This window comes from Oncorhynchus kisutch, linkage group LG23 (assembly GCF_002021735.2).
Source record: "Oncorhynchus kisutch isolate 150728-3 linkage group LG23, Okis_V2, whole genome shotgun sequence".
In the NCBI taxonomy this organism is placed as follows: Eukaryota; Metazoa; Chordata; class Actinopteri; order Salmoniformes; family Salmonidae; genus Oncorhynchus; species Oncorhynchus kisutch.
The window spans coordinates 27,318,224-27,344,028 of NC_034196.2; the positions used below are offsets into that span (position 1 = coordinate 27,318,224).

A 25,805-nucleotide genomic window follows, 5' to 3' on the forward strand; every position below is an offset into this window, starting at 1 on the left:
ACATCTGACTTAAGAGATCACTTCTGTATTCGTTCATCAGCTATAGAATGGAAGATCACTCTACTTAATAGGCAGTTCAATAATCAATAGCCTGCAATAAATGTCTCACTGGCTATAGTATATCATGATCTCATCTTCCTGAGGAAAAGGAACAGCTCACAAATAAATGTTTTTTTTATAGTTAATTTTTGTGATCCAGCTGCTGACCAACAGCTCTCAGCCAATCAGATCTCCTTTCCCTCTGGGTTATCAAAATTACAGAGAGGACCCTCTCACCATTTTCAGTTTGAAAATAAAGTGCAATGTACCCCTTAAACTCAGATTTACTGAAGCAAAGTAAGGTCAGTCAGTTTCCTAGCCAATCCTCATCAGTCCTTCAACAACCCTACTGACACCACCTCCACCCATAGACAGATGTGTGGAATAAATTACTGGAGATCAAGACAAAGAAGGTATGGAGCAAGTGCTACATGCATATTACAGTGCATTCGGAAAGTATTCAGACCCCTTTACTTTTTCCATATTGTGTTACGTATTATTCTAAAATTGCTTTTTTCCCCTCATCAATCTACACACAATACAGCATAATTACAAAGCAAAAACACATGTTAATACATTTTTGCAAATTTGTAAAATATTAAAAACTAAAATATCACATTTACATAAGCATTCGGACCCTTTACTCAGTACTTTGTTGAAGCACCTTAGGCAGCGATTACAGCCTCCAGTCTTCTTGGGTATGATGCTACGAGCTTGTCAAACCTGTATTTGGGGAGTTTCTTCCATTGTCCTCTGCAGATCCTCTCAAGCTCTGTCAGGTTGGATGGGGAGCATTGCCGCACAGCTATATTCAGGTCTCTCCAGAGATGATCAATTGGGTTCAAGTCCGGGCTCTGGCTGGGCCACTCAAGGACATTCAGTGACTTGTCCCGAAGTCACTCCTGAGTTGTCTTGGATGTGTGATTAGGGTCGTTGGAAGGTGAACCTTCGCCCCAGTCTGAGGTCCTAAGTATGCCAGCAGCATACCACCCTGCATACCACTGCTGGCTTGCTTCTGAAGCTAAGCAGGGTTGGTCCTGCTCAGTTCCTGGATGGGAGACCAGATGCTGCTAGAAGTGGTTGGGGACAATGCCCTGTGTAGGGTGCCATCTTTGGGATGGGACGTTAAACGGGTGTCCTGACTGAGGCCATTAAAGATCCCATGGCACTTATCGTAAGAGTAGGGGTGTTAACCCCGGTGTCCTGGCTAAATTCCCAATCTGGCCCTCAAACCACCACGGTCACAATCATAATCCCCAGTTAACAATTGGCTCATTAATCCCCCTCCTCTCCCCTGTAACTATTCCCCAGGTCATTGCTGCAAATGAGAACATGTTCTCAGTCAACTTACCTGGTAAAATAACAGATAAATAAATACATAAATAAAGTGCTCTGGAGTAGGTTTTCATCTAGGATCTCTGTATTTTGCTCTGTTCATCTTCCCTCGATTCTGAATAGTCTCCCAGTCCCTGCCGCTGAAAAACATTTCCACAGCATGATGCTGCCACCACCATGCTTCACCATAGAGATGGTGCTAGGTTTCCTCCAGACATGACGCTTGGCATTCAGACAAAAGAGTTGAATCTTGGTTTCATCAAACCAGAGAATCTTGTTTCTCATGGTCTGCGTCCTTTAGGTACCTTTTGGTGAACTCCAAGTGGGCTGTCATGTGCCTTTTACTGAGGAGTGGCTTCCGTCTGGCCACTCTACCATAAAGGCCTGATTGGTGGAGTGCTGCAGAGATGGTTGTCCTTCTGGAAGGTTCTCCCATCTCCACAGAGGATCGTTGGAGCTCTGTCAGAGTGACTATAGGGTTATTGGTCATCTCCCTGACCAAGGCCCTTCTCCCCCGATCGCTCAGTTTGGCCGGGCGGCCAGCTCTAGGAAGTCTTGGTGGTTCCAAACTTCTTCATTTAAGAATAATAGAGGCCACTGGGGACCTTGAATGCGTCAGACGTTTCTTGGTACCCTTCCCCAGATCTGTGCCTCGACACAATTCTGTCTCGGAGCGCTACGGACAATTCCTTCGATCTCATGGCTTGGTTTTTGCTCTGACATGGACTATCAACTGTGGGACCTTATATAGACAGGTGTGTGCCTTTCCAAATAATGTCTAATCAATTGAATTTACCACAGGTGGACACCAATCAAGTTGTAGAAACATCTAAAGGATGATCAACGGAAACAGGATGCACCTGAACTCAATTTAGAGTCTTTTGCAAAGGGTCTGAATATTATGTAAATAATGTATTTCAGATTTTTTGTTTTATTACATTTCCAAAAAAATCTAAAAACCTGTATTGCTTTGGCATTATAGAGTATTGTGTGTATTTTGATAAGGATTTTTTTGTATTTAATCCATTTTAGAATAATTTTGTAACGTAACAAAAAGTCAAGGGGTCTGAATATTTTCCCGAATGCACTGTATGTGTGCCAAACAGGTGCTGTTAGATTACAATATAATTGTTCTGACCATTTTGAACAATGTAAACAACACTAAATAAATGATATGGGTACTTTTTTTTGTAAAGCCTTTTTTACAGCAAAGATTAAGTCACATTCATAAGTGAATGCAATTTCACTTATGAAATTGTTCGCTTTAATGTTCGCTTTATTTTATTTTAAAACTAAAATGCTTGATTGCATTTCACATCATGAATGACTCCTATGCTGAGTGATGACATGAACAAATAAATGATTGATTGTTACAGTAGCCTATATAAGTATTGAAATATAGGCCTAAGTAAGTTTACGGCATCAGTGGTGTATATTCATGGAAGCCAGGCTTCCCCCAATTTTTTTTTCAAGATAAAAAAAAAAAAGAAACATGTAATAAAAATGTGTTGTCTCTTGTGTTTCATCATTTTCCTTCAATTCCCAAGAGGCTGAATGTATCTCACCTGAGAAAGCGTCCGAGTGAGCGAAACAGCGCCCCTCTGTCTCTCTACGTGTAGACCATCTATCTGATGCTGTCTGGTACAAAGAAGAATGACATTGTTGACGCCGTAGCATTGAACGCAAGGGAAGCTAGCGAGCATTTTGGCCATTTTGGCCTTCACAAAAAAGTATAAAACATTTGCCAATCAGCGTTGAGCTAAACTGAGCACGCTCAACTGTGAATGGTCCTAGTGCACCAAAATAAAGTGTCAAGGGAAGCCAGACTGGATTTGGCTTCCCTTGACAAATTGCATTGAGAGCATACGTCATTGACTGAAATGACTTGAATTGTTGTATCTCATTGTGTTGTTATCCTCCAGTGGCTAGCTAGCTAAAATTGGTCCTTTCCTAAATTAGCCATCGATGGAGATAGGGATTTGGACTTGTGGTTTAACTTAATTCTCTGTGCTGGCCAATGATTACAACATCGATGCTGATCGAACCATTAATTAATATGTTGTGCCCCTGGCCTGAAAGGATGGAAGTTCAGTATGTAGCTAGATGTAGAAGGATAATGTTAACTAGCTATCATTGCCCATGAAGTTAGGCTTGCGAGCAAGCATTTTAGCCAGGTAGCCTAGGACAACAAAAAATAAAAGTGTGTACTGTATGACAGAGGGATAGACCATTTAGTCAACGTGGAAGAGAGGAGGATGCCATTGGTGTTTCTCTACAAGTAGGGTGAGTCAACATGTTTTTCTACTTGCACGAACACGCGCACACATGCAAGCACACACACACACATAAATCAGAATCATGGACAGCCACATCATATTTACATTATGTTGGTTGGACTAAATTGTTTGTGATCTCTTTTAGTTGTCGCTGTAATAGACTAAAGCAGAGATGTAATAGACTAAAGCAGAGATGATTTGATGATGTTGAAGTTGACATGGTGCTGAAATAGTGGAGGCAGCTCACGTTTTCTTTGTAACTTGAGGTTAACTCACTGTTGTTCTAAATCAATAGTTATTTAGTGGTCCAAAGATGTTGGAAACATTAACTTACTTGAACATGCTGTAGGTCATGTAACTCTCTGTTACATGCAATATGCTTTGTGGACTTCACCGGTCGGAGGTTGCTATCCGTTTTTGTGATAAAACTGTAAAGACCGACGCTGGAGTAGAGAAGCAGGTACGGGGAGTCAACATGTAATAAGGAACAGACATGGAACAAGACAGGAACAGCGTCAGCACACGGGTAACACAACGACATACGACAATGAATGCCAAAGTGGGGAACAGAGCTAGGGAACAGACAGATATAGGGAAGGAAATAACACAGGTGATTGAGTCCAGGTGAGTGCAATGAACCGCTGATGTGCGTGACGAGGGAAGCAGGTTTGCGTAATGATGGTGGCAGGAGTGCGTAATGCAGGGCAGCCTGGCGCCAACAAGCACCAGGGAGGGAGAGCGGGATCAGGCGTGACAGTACCCCCCCTCTAGGGGCGCCACCCGGCTTCTCACCTGGACTAGCCTGATGGGCCGGCCGAGGCATGTGCGCTGGACCAACTGGCTGGGGTGTAGAAGCCCGACGAACCAGCAGAGGCATAGGAACCTGGTGAACTGGCTGAGGCGTGGGAGCCTGACGATCCGGTTGAGGCGTGACAGCCTGATGATCCCGCTGGGATGTGGGAGCCTGATAAGACGGCTGAGGCGTAGACGCCTGGCGAGCCGGCTGAGCGGTAAAACCCTGACGATACAGCAAAGGCCTGATGTGGGATGGGCGCCTGCCGAGCCAACCGGGGCAAGGAATTTCTCGAGCCAGCTAGGGTGTGGAAGCCAACTAAGGCACCCCCAGGTTCCATCGGCGGCGGCCCCCAGACCTGACGTCACCACCAACCGAAAAGCCATCATTCTGTGAGAACCAATGCTGGAGTAGAGAAGCAGGTACGGGGAGTCAGCATTTAATAAGGAACGGACATGGAACAAGACAGGAACAGCGTCAGCACACGGGTAACACAACGACATACGACAATTAATGCAGAAGCAGGGAACAGAGCTGGGGAACAGACAGATATAGGGAAGGAAATAATAAAGGTGATTGAGTCCAGGTGAGTGCAATGAATCGCTGATGGGTGTGACAAGGGAAGCAGGTGTGCGTAATGCAGGGCTGCCTGGCGCCCTGGAGCGCTAGCGAGGGAGAGCTCGATGGTGCTCGATGGTGGTTATACAAGGCTGCTATACTAAGCCTACTAATGATAATGAAATGACCTATTATTCATGATGATAATAATAATAATAACAATAAGAAGGAGATCAAGGAAAAAGGAGGGTTATTATTATTATTAGAATTTTTCTGAACATTTGGAACAGTGTAAACACTAAATAAATTATAAATAATACCAGAGAGGCTGGTCAAACGAGAAAAAAAAGCGTAATGCCTTTATTACAACATAGAAAAGATTGAAAACAGACGAATTTGTGAAATTGTTGCATGAGGGTTGGTGCTCACAGAATCAGTAGGCTATTAAACAAACACTAAAACAGAACAGAATCAGTAGGCTATTAAACAAACACTAAAACAGAACAGAATCAGTAGGCTATTAAACAAACACTAAAACAGAACTGAATCAGTAGGCTATTAAACAAACACTAAAACAGAGAACTGAATCAGTAGGCTATTAAACAAACACTAAAACAGAGAACTGAATCAGTAGGCTATTAAACAAACACTAAAACAGAGAACTGAATCAGTAGGCTATTAAACAAACACTAAAACAGAGAACTGAATCAGTAGGCTATTAAACAAACACTAAAACAGAGAACAGAATCAGTAGGCTATTAAACAAACACTAAAACAGAACTGAATCAGTAGGCTATTAAACAAACACTAAAACAGAGAACAGAATCAGTAGGCTATTAAACAAACACTAAAACAGAACTGAATCAGTAGGCTATTAAACAAACACTAAAACAGAGAACTGAATCAGTAGGCTATTAAAAAAACACTAAAACAGTGAACAGAATCAGTAGGCTATTAAACAAACACTAAAACAGTGAACAGAATCAGTAGGCTATTAAACAAACACTAAAACAGAGAACAGAATCAGTAGGCTATTAAACAAACACTAAAACAGAGAACAGAAGCAGGATCTGTCTTATTTATGTAGATATACACAACTATTGAAAAGTTTGGGGTCACTTAGAAATGTCCTTGTTTTTGAAAGAAAAGCACATTTTTTGTCCATTAAAATAACATCAAATTGATCAGAAATACAGTGTAGACATTGTTAATGTTGTAAATTACGTTTGTAGCTGGAAACGGCTGATTTTTAATGGAATATCTATTTCAGTAGCACTGATTGTTTGGTCGATAGGCTGTTGGACGACCGAGATTTCTTTAGTAGAGCAGTAGCAAAACATTTGTATTTTCTATAAAAATCACGGTGTACAAGACAACTGTCTTCGACTGATGGACTGTGCCATCCCCACAGCCTCAACAATGGTTCCATCCACTCAGACAGGTGTGAATCAGTTAGTTGTCTTGTACACCATGATTTTTATTAAAATAATCTCATATTTTGCGACTGCTCGACTAAAGAAATCTTGGTCAACCAACAGCCTATCAACAAACAATCGACCAGTCGACTAAATTGGGTCAGCTCTAGTGTGCCTGTGTCATTTCAGACATTATTAGACCTCAGTTGATCCCTAACAATGTAGATTCTAGATTCATTCTGAATATTTTCCAATGACAGAGCTGAACACACAAGTTACATTAAATAACCCTGTTCTAGGGCGGTTTCTCCACTATTCCAACCCCAGTTACCCAGTCACTACAAGCTGACTCATATCTTACACTATTTCTCTCCTGATAGTGGTCCATAGAAGTGTGTGACTGTTTCTCAAATGACACCCTATTCCCTGTATAGTGAACTGTTCAAATGTAGTGCACTATAATATAGAACTGGAAATAAGGTGTCATTTGGGATTTCCTATATATGTCTACTAAGGGGTGGGGGGTTTGGGGAAGTGAAGTGAAGGGAGAGGGGTTGGGGGGGGCGACTGGGGAACTCTCTGGCCCTAAACGTTTCTCAAGCTGTGACTGAATGGCTGGATGATGGAAGCCAAGGTCAGCACTAATTCACACACGCCACACCACAGACTACCCTCACTGGGCTGTGTGTGTGTTTGATAGACCAAGGGGTGAGAGAGCAAGAGAAAGAGAAGGGCCTGAAAGAAGGAGGTAGGGAGACAAAGTAAGGGATCAAGATGTAGATTGGAGAAGGGGAAAGACAGAGAGCCACATTTTTGAATGACAACTCTCTCTCTCTCTCTCTCTCTCTCTCTCTCTGATTTCATAGTTTTGATGTCTTCTCTATTATTCTACAATGTAAAAATAAAGAAAAATGCTGGAATGAGTAGAAATGTCCAAACTTTTGACAGGTACTTCACATAAACTGTAAAGAATGTTTATCTACTTATCGTAATAACTGGAAGTCTATGGGTATCTGCTAGCAGTCATTGCGTTAACGTTAGTTAGCATTGGCTCGCGAACCTGCTCTAACTTCTTTCATATTGGAAAAGTAGAGACTCAGAGGTAGAAAAAGGTATATCATACACTACAGTTGAGGAACAATGGGAATGTAATTCTACACCCACTGGAGAGCTCTTCTTTGTCTACACCCATTCAGCATTGTTCACACCCACTTAATCCTTAGCCCCGCCCATCTCTTTAAGGATTCACATGTGAGGCAATGTACTAAACCACCAAAAATGTCAAGACTAAAGGCTGGTTTATACTACGTCTATCGACAGTTGTCGCAGTGGCATCATGACCATTCTATTGTCGCCCGAAATCAAACACTTTTTGAAAAATGTTAAGTTATCTGGCTAGCCAGTTCAAATAATGCCCATATCATATAGCTGACAAGGTCTTAACTGTAACACATTTTTATTCATTATTACAGGAAAATAAACTCACACCAAGATCCTTATTTACAAGTTAATGGCGAGCCAACATTATATCCCGATTTGACTTTGGTGCAGGTCATGTTGTTCTTCACATTACCGTCTCTGGTAAACACACACTATATCAAATAAAATCTAAGTTTATTTGTCACATGCACAGGATACAGAAGGTGTAAACGGTACAGTGAAATGGTTACTTGCATAGTGGAGTCTTTTATTTAGACATGTAGCTAGCTAGCTAAACAATGAACAATAATCCCAACTCATAACGTTACTACCCTGCATGAATCTGCTGGTAGCAAACCAGCCAGGTTCAATGTTAGCTAGCTAGCTAACATTAGGCTATAACTAGCAATGCAAACGGCTCTGAGATATGAATAATATTACAACACAGATCATACACGTAATGTTATCTAGTGAGCCAGCTAGCTAATATCACTCTCTGTCACGGATTCCATGGTTGCCTTCGGTTCTCCAGAAAGTGGAGAGCAACACTTTTGCAGTTCTACTATGTGATATATTATATATTAAGGATTATCTACATATACTGACCAGCTCATGTTACAGACAGAAGTGTGCTACTTGGCAGCCCAATCCGAACTCATCTCTCGGCATATCCAGCCCATCCATTATCTCAGCCCATCCATTATCATGGCTAGTGGGAAGGTTGTCTTTTTCCGTGGCTAAACCAACAAGGCTCGTCATTTTATTCATATTTACAGATGGCATACAAGTTTGTTATTTAGGCACATGAAAGTTCACATGTTCCAGTCACAAATGGTATCCACGAGTTCATTTAACTCTGAGGAAGTAGACAAATGGCCTCATTGCCAAAATTCAGAAGTATCCCTTTAACACATGAAACCTTTAGGAGTTGTGAAAAATGTGTTGCTATTTGCGATATTTGTGAAATGCTCTTTAAATAAAGTTTGATTTGACTCCACTCTATGAGAAACACCTACAGACATTGATGGGACAGTCACAGTAAGTTAGCATGATAAGCCACACTTCCACACACAAGCACAGACAGGTATACACTGTATATAAGAAAAATGCAGAGACGACAAACACAACCAATTATATTTCTACAGAATAATAACTAAAGCTATCCCTGGTCAGTTCTGTTCTGTTTTGTTTCCACTCTGCAGGTCAGCTTTTTTACACACATTTTGTTTGGAGACCAGCAGAAGACCAGAAACGTTTAATGCCTTTCCAGGAGCTCTTCAAAGAGACAATCAGAGGAAAAGGAAAAACCTTTGGGTTTGTGGTGCGGCTGCAGTGTCCGTTTTCGTATCAGAGCTATCCAGCTGCCTCAGTGAGAGAGAGAGAGAGAGAGAGAGAGAGAGAGAGAAAGTGGGACTGAGGCTATATCACTCTTTGCTCCTACCTCAGGATGTGTGCTTTATATTAGGACTGCTCTACAGGAAAACATATACTTAATATTACTGGACAATTGCACACAGGGTCCAACCGAAATTTGATTTCCGCTTTTAACCAAACCCCTCCAAAAGACACACATACATTAAGGGAGAGGTGCAGGGGGCTGCCACACTGGGCACCCGGGGAGCTGTTGTGGGGGGTTAACTGCCTTGCTCAGGGACACAACAGCAGGCAATGACATCTGGGATTTGATACCAGCGACCTTTGCCAACAGAATTTTCCAGTCGGACCCAGGATTCGAACTGGCAACACTCCAGTTGCTGGCTCACCTCTCTAACCGCTAGTCTACCTGCCACCTATACTGTCACTAAGTCACAGTCTCAACCGAGCAGCAAAAACAGAGGAACAAACCGGTTGTGAGAGGGAGATAGAACTCTGTCCCTTTATAATGCCATCATCACATCCAAGAGAACTTAGTTGCCTCTGCAAAATAAACCTAGTTCTCCTGATGACACTCACGCCTTCACTTCACTGCTTTGTAACTTTGGCCATTTAGACAGGACACCAGCTGTAACGTTAAAATACAAGGTGTGCAAAACCACCCTTAGGCAATGCGTACAACTCAATGATTACACACACTCTCTCATTTCCTCTCTGTCTTTATTGAGGTGTGTGTACGTTGTATGTGTGTAAGTTGTACATATGCGTGCATTCGTGCACTGTACTTGTGTGTGTAGCTGGCTGGCATGTGCAGTATGTGTGCGTGTGTATATTGTGTGTCTGTCCGTGTGTGTGTGTGTATTGCGCGCAGACCACCAACGAACTCACACAGAGACAGATGACGTCAACTTGCAGTGATTACTTTAATAGCTGAGTAGAGTAGAGGCTGTGGAGCAGCACAGATGGCTGGAAAGCATCAACCTAACAATGAGGACCTGTCACTCTGTCTGTCTGCTCGGCCAGCTACAAATGTAGGATGTTCATTTGGAACCAGCTTGCTACAGCAGGAAAATAATCCTGCAACAACAGGAAATGTGAATTATTATGTGGATTATCATTAATGGACATTTTTTGTAGGGGTTTGTTGGAAACTGACTAATTGACTCGAGCATGTTTTAGTATGTTTAAAAAAATAACTGTCCTATAACACTGCCTTATATCTTAAGATGTTTTATATCATTATATTGTATAAAGATGTTTTATATCCTTTTATTCTCTTATGTTTTATATCATTATATTTTCTTAAGATGTTGGATATCATAATTTCTTAGAATAGAAAGAAGTGTTCTCTGGGTATGAGAAGAGCAATTATGTAGTGGATTGACTCCCTAACATCAAGGCCTCTCCTGACTGATAAGGATACCGGTTGAGACAGATTTAGTTACGGCAAATCAAGTCTGACATTTTAAAGCAGAATTTACAAACTTTAAAAGCCTTTTTAAACCTTGAATACACTACAAGTTCGATTTTCCTGTTTCGTGGGAAATTCTCAGCAACAAAAGAGTGATCAAATTAAGATCCTACATCTGTACTGCCTGATGTAAAATACCTGAACAGAAACACATCTGTAACAAAGACACAGCATCTTCCAGCAGTACACTACTCTACTGGCCAGTGCAAGAGAAGATAATTATGACCTCAATGACTGGGGGCTTCTGGTCAGTGTGCTGCTGTGTTGACTTAATTGTTCCAACTGAGAGAATGAGCTGAGTTTCCTGACTGCATGCAGCCAAGACAGGAGAACAGAGCAAAATACAACAGCAGAGGTACGCAAAGACACACACACACACACACACACACACACACACACACACACACACACACACACACACACACACACACACACACACACACACACACACACACACACACACACACACACACACACACACACACACACACACACTGGTGAAGACATTTGGCCTGCTGATTTAAAGAGTGCTGTGAATGTGGGAATGGGGTGATTCATAATAACTTCATGATGTCTGTTTTCAGACAGACTTAAGATAGATCTATGATGCCTGGGAGTCAGAGAGAGACTACTGTGTTCTCTGACAGACTTAGCATGGAGACAGAGGAGATATGTAGGTCACACACAGACACAGACACACATACACACGGCTAATAACAGTCTGGTAACAAGGGATGGGAGGTTAATACTCCTGGACTGGAACTCGGCCAGGAGAAGACATCCACTTTTGGACCAGAAACATGTCCTCCTTCCTCTCTTCCTTCCTGGTTCAGACCAATCCTATTTCTGTTCTTCCTGAGTATTGACTGTGATCAGTTTCTATTGTACTGAGGTATTCAATACTTCTCAGCAGTATAGAAGTCACTCCTAGCCTCCCCCTTCAGTAACACAGGCCATTTTCCTCCAGGAATCTGATGACTTTACAATAACAAGGCTATAATGGAGCCTGTAATGTCTGCCTACAGAGCAGAAGATCACACAGTGTTTACAGAGAGGGACGACAGCTAACTGCCTGCCACTAAAACCCTTTCTTTACAAACCCCTAGAGACTAGAGGGATGATGTCAGAAAGCAGAAAGCAGAGAGATGGAGAGGCCTGGAAGAGAGGAAGAGGGAGAGATAAAAGGAGGGCTGAGGGAGATAGAGAGACAGAGCCAGACGAGAAGGAGAGGGAGAAGGGAGAGTGAGCGAGAGAAAAAGGTGAGGGCGGGTGGAGGGTGAGGGAGGACGGGGGATAGAGAAAAGGCAAGGGCGGGTGGATAGAAGAGACAGAGAAAAGGCGAGTGTGGGGGAGGGGAGGAGGCTGAGAGAGAAAAGGCAAGGGCAGGTGGAGGGTGGAGGCTGAGAGAGAAAAGGCGAGGGCAGGTGGATGGTGGAGGCTGAGAGAGAAAAGGTGAGGGCAGGTGGAGGGTGGAGGCTGAGAGAGAAAAGGCGAGGGCAGGTGGAGGGTGAGAGAGAAAAGACAAGAGAGAGTGGAGGGAGGAGGGTGAGAGAGAAAAGGCGAGGGCAGGGGGAGGGGAGGAGGCTGAGAGAGAAAAGGTGAGGGCAGGTGGAGGGTGGAAGCTGAGAGAGAAAAGGCGAGGGCAGGTGGAGGGTGGAGGCTGAGAGAGAAAAGGCGAGGGCAGGTGGATGGTGGAGGCTGAGAGAGAAAAGACGAGAGAGAGTGGAGGGAGGAGGGTGAGAGAGAAAAGGCGAGGGCAGGTGGAGGGTGGAGGCTGAGAGAGAAAAGACGAGAGAGAGTGGAGGGAGGAGGCTGAGAGAGAAAAGGCGAGGGCAGGTGGAGGGTGGAGGCTGAGAGAGAAAAGACGAGAGAGAGTGGAGGGAGGAGGGTGAGAGAGAAAAGGCAAGGGCAGGTGGAGGGAGGAGGCTGAGAGAGAAAAGGCGAGGGCAGTTGGAGGATGGAGGCTGAGAGAGAAAAGGCGAGGGCAGGTGGAGGATGGAGGCTGAGAGAGAAAAGGCGAGGGCAGGTGGAGGGTGGAGGCTGAGAGAGAAAAGGCGAGGGCAGGTGGAGGGTGGAGGCTGAGAGAGAAAAGACGAGAGAGAGTGGAGGGAGGAGGGTGAGCGCGCCAGAGTGTAGGGTTCCAGACTGGGAACTCTGGGAGATGGATCACAGATGTCTGACCTTCACTGCCGCCCCTGGGCTGTGCAGGATAATTGTGAAACAAAGCATCTCCCTCCCTCCCTCTCCCACCCCTCTTTCACTACCTCTCTGCATTTTTAAGCCCCTCTACCTTCTTCCTTTCCCTCTCTACTTTCACTCGCTGCTTTCTCTCTCTCTTTATTCTTCCTCTCTCCTTCTCATGCTTCTCTCTATTCTTTCTCTATCCTCCCTCAATCTTCTTTCACTTTCTCTAATGACAGCAAACACACATCCCTTATCTTCTGCAATCAGCCTGGATAACTGCAGCATACAAGCACATGAGTCTTCTGTCTCTAAAGGTAACCCTACACAAACAAACACCCCGTCTCAAGACCAGCCTCCTTGAGGAAGAGGCAACCATATGCAAGCAGCAAGCATTGTGAAGAAGCCTGTGTAAAAGCCCTTGGTAAGAGAAGAGGCGATGAGAACCAGACAGAGAGATAACAAGACAGAGATAGTCCTCCTTACTCAGACAGGGAACAGCAGCACTCATTTACCTGAGGCAATATGTAAGCACGTCTGATGGCTGCAGATAGCAGCATGCACACACAGTCTGAGGTTGCAGATACACTACATCACCAAAAGTATGTGGACACCCCTTCAAATTAGTTGATTTGGCTATTTCAGCCACACCCGTTGCTGAGAGGTGTATAAAATCTGGCACACAGCCATGTAATCTCCATAGACAAACATTGGAAGTGGAATGGCCCGTACTGAAGAGCTCAGTGACATTCAACGTGGTCATAGGATGTCACCTTTCCAACAAGGCAGTTTGCCAAATGTCTTCCCTGCTAGAGCTGCCCTGGTAAACTGTCAGTTCTATTATTGTGAAGTGGAAATGTCTAGGAGCAACAACGGCTCAGCCGCAAAGTGGTAGGCCACACAAGCTCACAGAACGGGACCGCCGAGTGCTGAAGCGCATAGCTCGTAAAAATAGTCTGTCCTCGGTTCCAACAAGAACTGTTCATTGGGAGCTTCATGAAATGGGTTTCCATTTGCCGAGCAGCCGCACGCAAGTCTAAGATCACCGTGCGCATTGCCAAGCGTAGGCTGGAGTGGTGTACAGCTCACGGCCATTGGACTTTGGAGCAGAGGAAGCGCGTTCTCTGGAGTGATGAATCACGCTTCACCATGTGGCAGTTCAATGGACAAATCTGGGTTTGGCGGATGCCGGAGAACGCTACCTGCCCGAATACATAGTGCCAACTGTAAAGTTTAGTGGAGGAGGAATAATGGTCTGGGGCTGTTTGTCATGGTTTGGGCTAGGCCCCTTAGTTCCAGTGAAGGGAAATCTTAACACTACAGCATACAATGACATTCTAGACCGTTCTGTGCTTCCAACTTTGTGGCAACAGTTTGCGGAAGACCCCTTCCTGTTTCAGCATGACAATGCCCCCGTGCACAAAGCGAAGTCGATACAGAAATTGTTTGTCGAGATCAGTGTGAAGGAAATCGACTGGCCTGCCCAGAGCCCAGACCCCAACGGACACCTTTGAGATGAACTGGAACACCGACTGCGAGCCAGGACTAATATCAGTGCCCAACCTCACTAATGCTCTTGTGGCTGAATGGAAGCAAGTCCCTGCACCAATGTTCCAACATCTAGTGGAAAGCCTTCGAGGTTGTTATAGCAGCAAAAGGGGTACTAACTCCATATTAATGCACATGATTGATTGTGGAATGAAATATTTGACAAACAGGTGTCCACATACTTTTGGTCATATAGTATATCCTTGAGCCAGCCAACAGGCAGGCCCACTGAACTAATGTAGCCTCCCAAGAAGCCTCCCTGACATAAGTAGACCAGGTTTAAAGACAATGGAAGAGGGAGGTGAGCTGGAGGTGAAGCTGAAACTGTGTCAGTTCTTTCAGTGTTTGTTTACTTACTGAAAGTGTGTCAGTGTCCGGCTGCCCGTACAACACCTGAGATTTCATCAAACAGGATACATCTGCCGATTAGGAGAGGAGAGGCAGTGTGGTGGTGAGATAACTGCTTTGGCAAATTCCAACTAAGTTAAATTAGTCCTGTATTAATATGAGACTGAGAGGGATATGAGTTCTAGGGGCCTTGGGACACAGTGGTGTTTTATGTGGGTTTAACTAGGCTTATGGCCATTGCTAACAATCAGACTGCATCTGTCTCTGTCTGTGCAGCATCGTCTGTCTCTTAAAATCTCCCAGTTTGTCCTTGGGCAGTCTGACATGAAGAATTAGAGACAATAAAAACAAGCTTCAAATTTTTGTGAATCATATTAGGCATGGTCATGTGTGAGTGCATGTAAGTGTACGTGTGTATGTGTGTGTCTCTAGTCCTCTGGTATTACAACGCTATATCTCGCCCCTGTCCGGTCCAGTGTGAGTGCTCTCCAGTCACCTGCAGCAGCAGGAGCAGCAGCCAACCCTGGAGACTCTTTCTCTCAACTACAAATCCATTCACCGCTGCACACACCATTAAGATAACCCCATACATTACATACATTACACAGAGAGGGCCTGGTACACACCATTACTATGGCCTATACACAGAGAGAGCCTGATAAACCCCATTACACTGGCCTATATACAGAGAGGCCTGGTACACACCATTACCCTGGCCTACACACAGAAAGAGCCTGATACACCCCATTAAACTGGCCTATTTACAGCGAGGCCTGGTACACACCATTACCCTGGCCTACACACAGAGAGACCTGATGCACACTTTTACCCTGGCCTTATACACAGAGAGAGCATGCTACACACCATTACCCTGGGCTATACACAGAGAGACCCTGGCCTACACACCATTACCCTGGCCTATACACAGAGAGAGATGATACACACCATTACCCTGGCCTATACACAGAGAGAGATGATACACACCATTACCCTGGCCTATACACAGAGAGACCCTGGCCTACACACCATTACCCTGGCCTATACACAGAGAGAGATGATACACACCATTACCCTGGCCTATATACAGAGAGACCTGCTCCACACCATTACCCTGGCCTATACACAGAGAGAGACATGGTGCACACCATTACTCTGGCCTATATACAGAAAGAGATGATACACACCATTACCCTGGCCTAAATACAGAGACCTGCTACACACCATTACCCTGGCCTATACACAGAGAGAGACATTTTACACACCATTACGCTGGCCTATACACAGAGACCATAGATCAGGGCTTTAGGTTTCCAGTCAATATGAATGGAAACAGTGGGCCTTGTTCAAAAACACTTTCTAAACACTAGCTCTCAGGGATTATTTTATTGCACTATGAGAATTTCCATTTGGTTTGATTAGACATAATCAATGGAAATCAATAGAACCATACTTACTATGTGAAACTACACAAAACCTCCTGCAGGGCCCAGGCCACTCACTCACAATGACTGAACTGTCCCCCTCTGTTTAGGACCTGGCCTTCTCCGTCTCCATGACTACCCTACCATAGTTTATCACCTGCAGCTATGACCTTGTGCCGATGTCATAGCGCAAGTCACCAACTGCAATTTCATTTAAAAACAATAAAACAAGTCTCAAATATTAGGAAAATGTCTATACATTTCAGCTGTTTGAAAAACATTGCTCTGCTATTACAATTCATACAGAGGAGTGCTGGGTTGAACGTGATAATTCAGTTTACACTAAACTGCCCTGCTAGGAGGTGGGCAGCTGTTGGACGAGACGTGAGACATTTGCAAGTTACAGTCAAAGGCAGCGTGTGAGTTTCAAATTAGGGAAAGCAACAACAACAACAAAAAATCACAAAGATAATCACCTTCATGATTAAGTATCAAATGTTCAGACTTATGTAAGATAGACTACTATTCCTAATGTGATGAGTAGATTGGATAGTCATAAGTTATGCTAATAATATTACTGACTCACTGTTCGTAAAAAAGACCATTCTGCTTTTCTTTGCACATATCCAGAGCTCAGCCCCAGCTAGAAAAGGCTGAGAAAAATGTGCCCTTTTATAAAGACATTTCATGCAATTCAACCCACTTTACTCTCCACGACTGAAGCCAAAATCAGAATCTTCAATACCACAAAAATGACAAGAGTAAGCTAATCTGCTGACACTGACAAACAGAGCTGAATAAAAACAACTGTATCTCGATTGGAACCATCAAATCAAGGCCTATGACAAGAGGAGACATATCTAGCTGGAGGAGGAAATGATTGTCCTAAAAAACACTTTCCAGAAGCATGGACTCACCCAATGATAGACAGTGAATATGTAAACTCAACAGGGATATAGCCAATGCTCTCTGCTATAGAGCCAATAAGATAGGCAACTGTTCGCTCAATAGCCTATTGGTAGTTGCACATTTTCATAGCCTAACTAAAGACAGGTTAGAGTTGCCTATTTTAGACACTTTATACTGACAGTCACAAATCAACAATCTGTGCGTTTCCCGACTGTGTGCTTCCCGGGTTGTAGGTTATGTGCTGGCTTACAATCGCTGGCCTACGATAAACGATTTATTAAAATAAGCTAATGATCCTCTGTGGATAAATCATGCTCTCTGGTGTAGTGATTTTATGGATTGTATAAACATTTTTATAGACAGGAGTCTATACAAATACTATTCAGTACTATTCAGTTTGAATGAGTCATCTAACACTAGACTGGAAGAAGACAGCCTGTCTTTTGAGAGAGAGAGAGAGAGAGAGAGAGAGAGAGAGAGAGAGAGAGACAGAGAGAGAGAGACCGAGAGAGAGAGACCGAGAGAGAGAGACCGAGGGAGGGAGAGAGAGAGAGAGAGACAGAGAGACCGTTATGGCAGTTGGTTTGTGATTGTAGCGCTATGACATCGACACTAGGCCCTAGCTGCAGGTGATAAACTATGGTAGGGTAGTCATGGAGATGGAGAAGGCCAGGTCCTAAAAAGAGGGAGACAGTTCAGTCATTCTGAGTGATGTGGCCTGGGCCCTGCAGGAGGTTTTTCATCTTTCAGATATAAACCAGTAACGAATGACAACACAAAGCATTCATATCCCAAAGTCTGACTAACAACTACAATCATGTAGCCTGTCATCTTCAACACCAGTATAAAACCCGACACAAAGCATTCATATCCCAAAGTCTGACTAACAACTACAATCATGTAGCCTGTCATCTTCAACACCAGTATAAAACCCGACACAAAGCATATTTTTCATAATCAGACACACACTATATGATAATCTCTTTACCGCCAGGCACAGAGGGCCAGGTGTCGCTGATTGGCTGTAATCTCTCTCCTCATTAGCATACAGCTGTTAGGCTGTATGAGTTCCAGACTTGAGTTCCAGCCAATCAATACCCATAAACCCCAGACAGAAAATCTGCTACCATGGCAACCTAAGGATGGCTGAAAGGATCATTCTAAAAGGAAAGAATTTGCATTGTTATTAAGTGTCACAGTCATATTGGCAATAAGGAAACCAGTTTAAGTGGACCACAGTACTCCCAGTTGTATACACTGAGCATGTTACATGCAGAAATAACATAGCCGCACAGTTTTTGCCACACCAAGTGGAAATACAAACAAATAATCTGAAACTACATTCTATGATAGGTCAGCTGAGAAAGGCTACTGTCTGTCTATTGTGTGAGCACCACCCTGCTGGTTTCCCAGTAAAGGCACCAGGCTGGGGGCCAGCAGGGGCCAGGAAGGGGTCGGGAGTGTTGTACCCCCAGCAGTGCCTCATCTCTGGGGGCCACGGAACCCAAAGGACAGCAGGAGAGGAGGAAAACTTTGTCAGACAAAAGAGTGAAAAGTAAAGTACACTCAGGGAGCGAGAGTAAGAGAGGAGAAGCGAGTGATTAACGCAGACGCTGCCTAATCTTATCAGTGTGCATGACTGCCCTAGAGAAGAGAGAGAGAGAGAAGGGAAATACCTGTGTGCCATCCCAGCAGCAAGATTTGTGACCTGCTGCCCCAAGAAAAGGGCAACCTGTGAAAAACAAACACCATTGTAAATTCAACCCATATTTATGTTTATTTATTTCCCCTTTTGTACTTGAACTATTTGCACATCTTTACAACACTGTATATACCCATAATATGACATTTGAAATGTCTCTATTCTTTGGAACTTCTGTGAGTGTAATGTCTACTGTTAATTTTTATTGTTTATTTCGCTTTTGTTTATTGTCTATTTCACTTGTTTAGGCAATGTAAACACATGTTTCCCATGTCAATACATCCCTTTGAATGGAATTGAATTGAGAGAGAGGCTGAGACAGAGAAAGAATGTGGCATTCACTCATCGACACAGTTATTTTCATTACTATGATCAAGTGAACATGGCTCTGAGCAGGATGGTTGTGAAATCTATAGAGAAACTCTTCATCTTCTCTAGGCCATCATAGAACATTTCATCACTTGAGCTGCTTCCACTCCTTTGACCTTTCACATAGCACTGGCCTGCCATAACACCACTGTAACACATTCACACTGTACACACGCATACACACACAAACACGCACACGCATGCACATACACACACACGCATGCACATACACTCACATAAACACGCAGACGCATGCACATACAAACACACACACTCACACGCAAACACGCACACGCATGCACATACACACACAAATAAGGAGAGAGGACAATAGTCTTCCCATTCTACTGCTCTCCTTTTCCACTCTGCTCTGCTGCTGAATAACAGTGAGAGAGACTTTTCCAGAGACACTTGTATGAGGTAGGCCACCTCATCTCCCAACCCTCCCAACTCTCTGTGGGTCTATGAAGCCATCGGATAGACAGACGCTTTTAATTCAATCACAACTGCTCCTTTTGGGAGGCTGGGACGGAAAACGTCCTAACGTAATGTGACCCAGTTAGAGTCAGTCAGTAGGTCTGCCTGCCTGTGTTCCAAAGCAGCCCTCCTCAGAGGCAGTATGGCGGTTGCATTGACAATTAGCGGATCTTCGGTAAACAAGACACGATGAAAACGATTAACTTCACGTGTTGGATTGATTAGAGCACTTCCTGGGGTTTGTTGTTGAAAGACTTCTAGCCGACCAACTCGCACACAAAAATCTAAGAATATAGAGGGGGGGGGGGGGGGCAATGACGATGTCAAAAACAGATGTAGCAGTGAGTCAGTGAAAGTGAAAATGATCATGTTTGTTACTGTCCCCCTCCTGCATCTGGAACACTTTAGTTTGAAGCAGTATAATGCAAACAGTGGTTGAAGGGGCTGACCAGTACTGAAAACCAGAACTTCTCTACAGCTTGAGTAACGACATCTCTTATAGAACACCAGCTTTAAACTTGAAACCCTGGTGTGGTAAAATAGGAGTAAAAAAATGGAGTATGGAGTATTAATGGTTCCTTTTTAATTCCCCTTCAGGCAATCTGATACAAACCAAACAGCCTTGTTATCAGGACTATCTCCTCTGGTAGTGGGTAGTGGGGTCCTGTGGTGCCAAACAGACACCAGATGTTGGACCTTGCCTCCACACTACTGCCTGACCCCTGACCCCACAGACTCCATTTAATAACCCAATTTTACAGGCCTGTCACACCAAGCCTGTGGTCCAGCCTCGGGTTTCACGCACACACCGATAGAGACGGGATCAGATTTCGGCTAAGAGCCCGCTCCAAATATTGATGTTAACATATTCATCATAGCAAATGTTTATATTTGGAAAAGGCCCGACCACTGTGGGCTTTGAGAAGGTGTGTATGTGTACCACTGCACCAAACCCTCCAATTGAAAGTTGCTTTAAGCGTCGCCATGCCAAAGGGGAACATATTGACGAAAACTATAAAGTGAGGTCAGGGGCCTGGTCTAATGACACACACACACAGACGATATCATCAAAGAGCAGAAAAGCTGAAGTTTGGAGAGCAGACTATGTGGTCTGTATGGAGAAGACTATGTGGTCTGTATGAACTGGTTGCCAGTCAAAGACGAAGAGGTTTTATGTGACGTTAAAAGAATCGCCAACTGCACCCACACAGCACCAAGCAGGCCGGGAAAAAAACAGCAGAGGCTGGTAAGTTTTGTCCACTCTTTGATAATTTACCATTCTGTTTAGGCAAAGGAAGAAGAACATTAAAAAAAACATTAAATAACTTTTCTGCACTCCTAGCGTGCACTCCTAGTCTGCACTCCTAGTCTGCACTCCTAGTCTGCACTCCTAGCCTGCACTCCTAGCCTGCACTCCTAGCCTGCACTCCTAGCCTGCACTCCTAGCCTGCACTCCTAGCCTGCACTCCTAGTCTGCACTCCTAGCCTGCACTCCTAGCCTGCACTCCTAGCCTGCACTCCTAGTCTGCACTCCTAGCCTGCACTCCTAGCCTGCACTCCTAGCCTGCACTCCTAGCCTGCACTCCTAGCCTGCACTCCTAGTCTGCACTCCTAGCCTGCACTCCTAGTCTGCACTCCTAGTCTGCACTCCTAGCCTGCACTCCTAGCCTGCACTCCTAGTCTGCACTCCTAGCCTGCACTCCTAGCCTGCACTCCTAGCCTGCACTCCTAGTCTGCACTCCTAGTCTGCACTCCTAGCCTGCACTCCTAGTCTGCACTCCTAGCCTGCACTCCTAGTCTGCACTCCTAGTCTGCACTCCTAGCCTGCACTCCTAGCCTGCACTCCTAGTCTGCACTCCTAGCCTGCACTCCTAGCCTGCACTCCTAGCCTGCACTCCTAGCCTGCACTCCTAGTCTGCACTCCTAGCCTGCACTCCTAGCCTGCACTCCTAGCCTGCACTCCTAGTCTGCACTCCTAGCCTGCACTCCTAGCCTGCACTCCTAGTCTGCACTCCTAGCCTGCACTCCTAGCCTGCACTCCTAGCCTGCACTTCTAGCCTGCACTCCTAGCCTGCACTCCTAGCCTGCACTCCTAGTCTGCACTCCTAGCCTGCACTCCTAGTCTGCACTCCTAGCCTGCACTCCTAGTCTGCACTCCTAGTCTGCACTCCTAGTCTGCACTCCTAGTCTGCACCCCTAGACTGTACTCCTAGCCTGCACTCCTAGCCTGCCAAGGCATCCAGCAGTAGGATGCTTGTATTTTCCCATTTTCTTGAGGTCAGAGCTGAACAGAGCAGACCAGAGGAACATTCTCCAGCCTTCTCCAGCAGGCCTGTAATGATTAAAACCCTGTTTTATTCTGGGTTTTTTATTGGTCCAAACACGGAACCCTGAGGGACACCATGTGCCTCGGCCCTCCAGCTCTAGCCACTGCCAGTGGTCCAACGGCTGTCATTTTTATTCTTAGATATTGTAAAGTCACCCATTCAATGATGCCATTAAACTTCTAAACCACAACTGGGTGCCCGTTAAAGATGGTGATAAAGAAATTGCGTCAAACAAACATACCAGGAAGGAAAGTGTCAAGTTGAGATCGAGACCACACAGTGACTGTGCTGCAGCCAGAGACTGCCACGCATCCACGGTTGGCTATAATGTGACAATGAATGGCAGCATATTTAGCAATTCACATTAAAGGTCCTGCCTTTCTAAATGTGTTTTGTGTATTCATGCAAGTACAGTGACGGGAAGGAGAGAGAAGAAAAATAAAGTGCAACACAGCGAATTCAAACTTAACACCGGGACTAGAACTGTTCTCTTAGGTGAATGTTCTCTTTGATTACCTACTGACCATTGCTATACAGTACACACTCCATCAATGGCTTGAGCCTTGGGACAAGAACAAGCATTCTCGTTCAACACATTGCCACATCCATTATTCATACAAATCAGTATTTCAATGCAGCATTTCAGTTTGGATTCTTTAGACAATTGTATTGGCTGCCAACTCCCCCTGCAGAGTTATGGGCTGGCTAACAAAGGAAAGGGGAGGGGGTCAGGCTGGCCTATAAATGAGATCTCATATATGGGATGTTTTTTTTTATGTGACACAATCTCTATATCCTGACTATAATAAGGTTGACAATACAGGGGTCCAAAAGCTTCACCTTAGTTGGTAATCTAATATTTCTTACTCCCCAGGGCTCTCGCACACTAAGGTTTACACAAGTGTGTACGAGCACACACACAGGTGGAATCTGTTTTCAGGTTGCTGGTTTGAAGTGGGGGAAGGGGGAATAAGGTCAGAAACTTCCATCTCATGAGCCCCTCTAGGAAAGATCTTTAGACTTCCTCAGTTTGTCATGAGCTAGTCATTCAGTTTGACCAGTCAACAGTCTAAATGCAGGTTTAGATATTCAAAATCACAGTTCAGGGAGTTGCCTCTGGACCATTTTGAGATCCGCCAAACTGTCCATTCACTAGGTCAGAGAGAAAAACAGCTACATCTGCCTCAGTCACAACCACGTCTGCTTTGTTTACATTATGAGTTCACTGTTAGTTGTATATAAATAGGCGAATGTGTTTTGTTCATGAAATGTCATTCATTGTGAAGGCAATTGACTTTCCTTTGTGTCATATTACTGATGTGTCAATAATTAATTTGACAGTTCATTTGACAGGAGAGAAGCTCTGCTAAAATAACTATTATACATAGACCTATTACTAACATTAATAACGTGATAACGGCAACAGCTGATTGTATTCGTGTCAGCAAAAAAATTATGGAAAAGTATGCTAGAATGTGCAACGTTGCCTGGCAAACTATTCGTCATTCTGGTCGGCTTTCCTGCCACGAGTTTCCCCTTCAGTGACTGGGGAAAACGCCGAACCAGCAGCTCTCAGACAAATGAAAGTAATTAGGCCTACATTTACAATGAAATTAACATAGCTCAAAAGTAGGCTGAGCGTTGTTGGAAATTTGAAAAGTGGGAAACGAAGTGAATAGGAAATCTGTGTAGAGATATAAGGGGAGGAATAGACGAAAAGCGTATTGAAATGGAGAAGAAATCCTTCCCCTTACTTACGAATAGGTTTTCCAAGTTGTGCAAAACGTCCGGCGTTCAATATGCTCGCTTTCCAATAAAAAATTAAACTAGCCTAAAGATTTTTTGGAAAACCGCTGTCTTTGGGGTAGAAGTTTTCCTTTTGGATAACGCCGGTGTGTTTCTTCTACCCACACGACTCCTTGGTCCAAGTGTCTTCCTCCCCCACGCTCTCTGTGACCACGGATAACAGAGCTGCGAGCCTTTTTCTCCAGACCAACATGCCTACATTTGGGAGCTAGTGACGTTATCCTCCTGTTAGCATTTAATGTCTCGCTCTCTCTCTCTCTCCCTCTCCCCCTCTCTCTCTCTCTCTCTCTCAACTAAATTAAATTCAAATGGTTTTATTGGCATGGGAAACACGTTTACATTGCCAAAGCAAATTGCTCTATCTCAGCCCTGTATTATCTGCCCTACATCCCCTATATTTGCCATAGAGCCCCTATATCTGCCCTACATGCCGTATATCTGTTATATATGCCCTATATCTGTACTACAAAATTAAATCTAGAATCGGCTTCCTATTTCGCAAACAAAGCATCCTTCACTCATGCTGCCAAACATACCTGCGTAAAACTGACTATCCTACCGATCCTCGACTTCGGCGATGTCATTGACAAAATAGCCTCCAACACTCTACTCAGCAAATTGGATGCAGTCTTTCACAGTGCCATCTGTTTCGTCACAAAAGCCCCATATACTACCCACCACTGCTACCTGTATGCTCTCGTTGGCTGGCCCTCGCTTCATATTCATCGCCAAACCCACTGGCTCCAGGTCATCTATAAGTCTTTGCTAGGTAAAGCCCTGCCTTATCTCAGCTCACTGGTCACCATAGCAGCACCCACCCGTAGCATGTGCTCCAGCAGGTATATTTCACTGGTCATCCCCAAAGCCAATTCCTAGTTTGGCCGCCTTTCCTTACAGTTCACTGCTGCCAATGACTGGAACGAATTGCAAAAATCACTGAAGCTGGACTCATATCGCCCTCACTAAGCATCAGCTATCAGAGCAGCTTACAGATCAGCCCATTTGTAAATAGCCCACCAACTACCTCATCCCCATATTGTTATTTATTTTATTAATATTTTTTTGTTACTCCTTTGCACCCCAGTATCTCTACTTGCACATTCATCTTCTGCACATCTATCACTCCAGTGTTTATTTGCTAAATTGTAATTATTTCACCACTACGGCCTATTTATTGCCTTACCTCCCTCATCTTTTGCACACACTGTATATAGACTTTTCTATTGTGTTGTTAACTGTACATTTGTTTATTCCATGTGTAACTCTGTGTTGGTGTTTGTGTTGCACTGCTTTGCTTTGCTTTATCTTGGCCAGGTTGCAGTTGTAAATGAAAACTTGTTCTCAACTGGCTTACCTGGTGAAATAAAGGTGAAATAAATAAAACAAAAAACATCCCATATATCTGTCCTACATGCCCTAGATCTGCCCTACATGCCCTAGATCTGTCCTACGTGCCCTATATCTGCTCTACATGCCCAATATCTGCCCTGCATGCCCTATATCTGTCCTACATACCCTATATCTTCCCTACATGCCCTATATCTGCCCTACATGCCCTTAATCTGTCCTACATACCCTATATCTTCCCTACATGCCCTATATCTGCCCTACATGCCCTATATCTGCCCTACATGCCCTACATCTGTTCTATATACCCTATATATGTCCTACATGCCCTATATCTGCCCTACATGTTCTGTATCTGTCCTACATGCCTTTTATCTGCCCTATATATGTCCTACATGCCCTACATCCGCCCTACATACCCTAAATCTGCCCTACATCCCCTATATCTGTCCTACATCTGCTATATCTGACCTACATGACCTATATCTGCCCTACATGCTCTTTATCTATATATATCCTGCATGCCCTATATCTATTCTACATCCCCTATATCTGCCCTACATGCCCTTTATCTGTCCTACATAACCTATATCTGTCCTACATGCCCTATATCTTCCCTACATGCCCTATATCCTCCCTACATGCCCCATATGTGTCCTACATGCCCTATATCGCCCCTACATGCCATAT

General features: G+C 44.2%; 1 protein-coding gene across 3 annotated transcripts in view; it reads right to left on the bottom strand.

The window, feature by feature from the left end:
- lhfpl2a (LHFPL tetraspan subfamily member 2a) overlaps positions 1-24,272 on the bottom strand; it is a 65,550-nt gene extending 41,278 nt beyond the window's left edge. For 2 of the 3 annotated variants that reach the window (XM_031803095.1, XM_020458553.2), the window contains exon 1: positions 23,721-23,981. The gene's annotated coding sequence lies outside the window, so the exon portion shown is untranslated. Of the gene's footprint in view, positions 1-23,720 lie in introns of all 3 variants that reach the window. The other variant, XM_031803094.1, reaches the window with a different exon arrangement.
- Between the last annotated feature and the right edge of the window lie 1,533 nt (positions 24,273-25,805).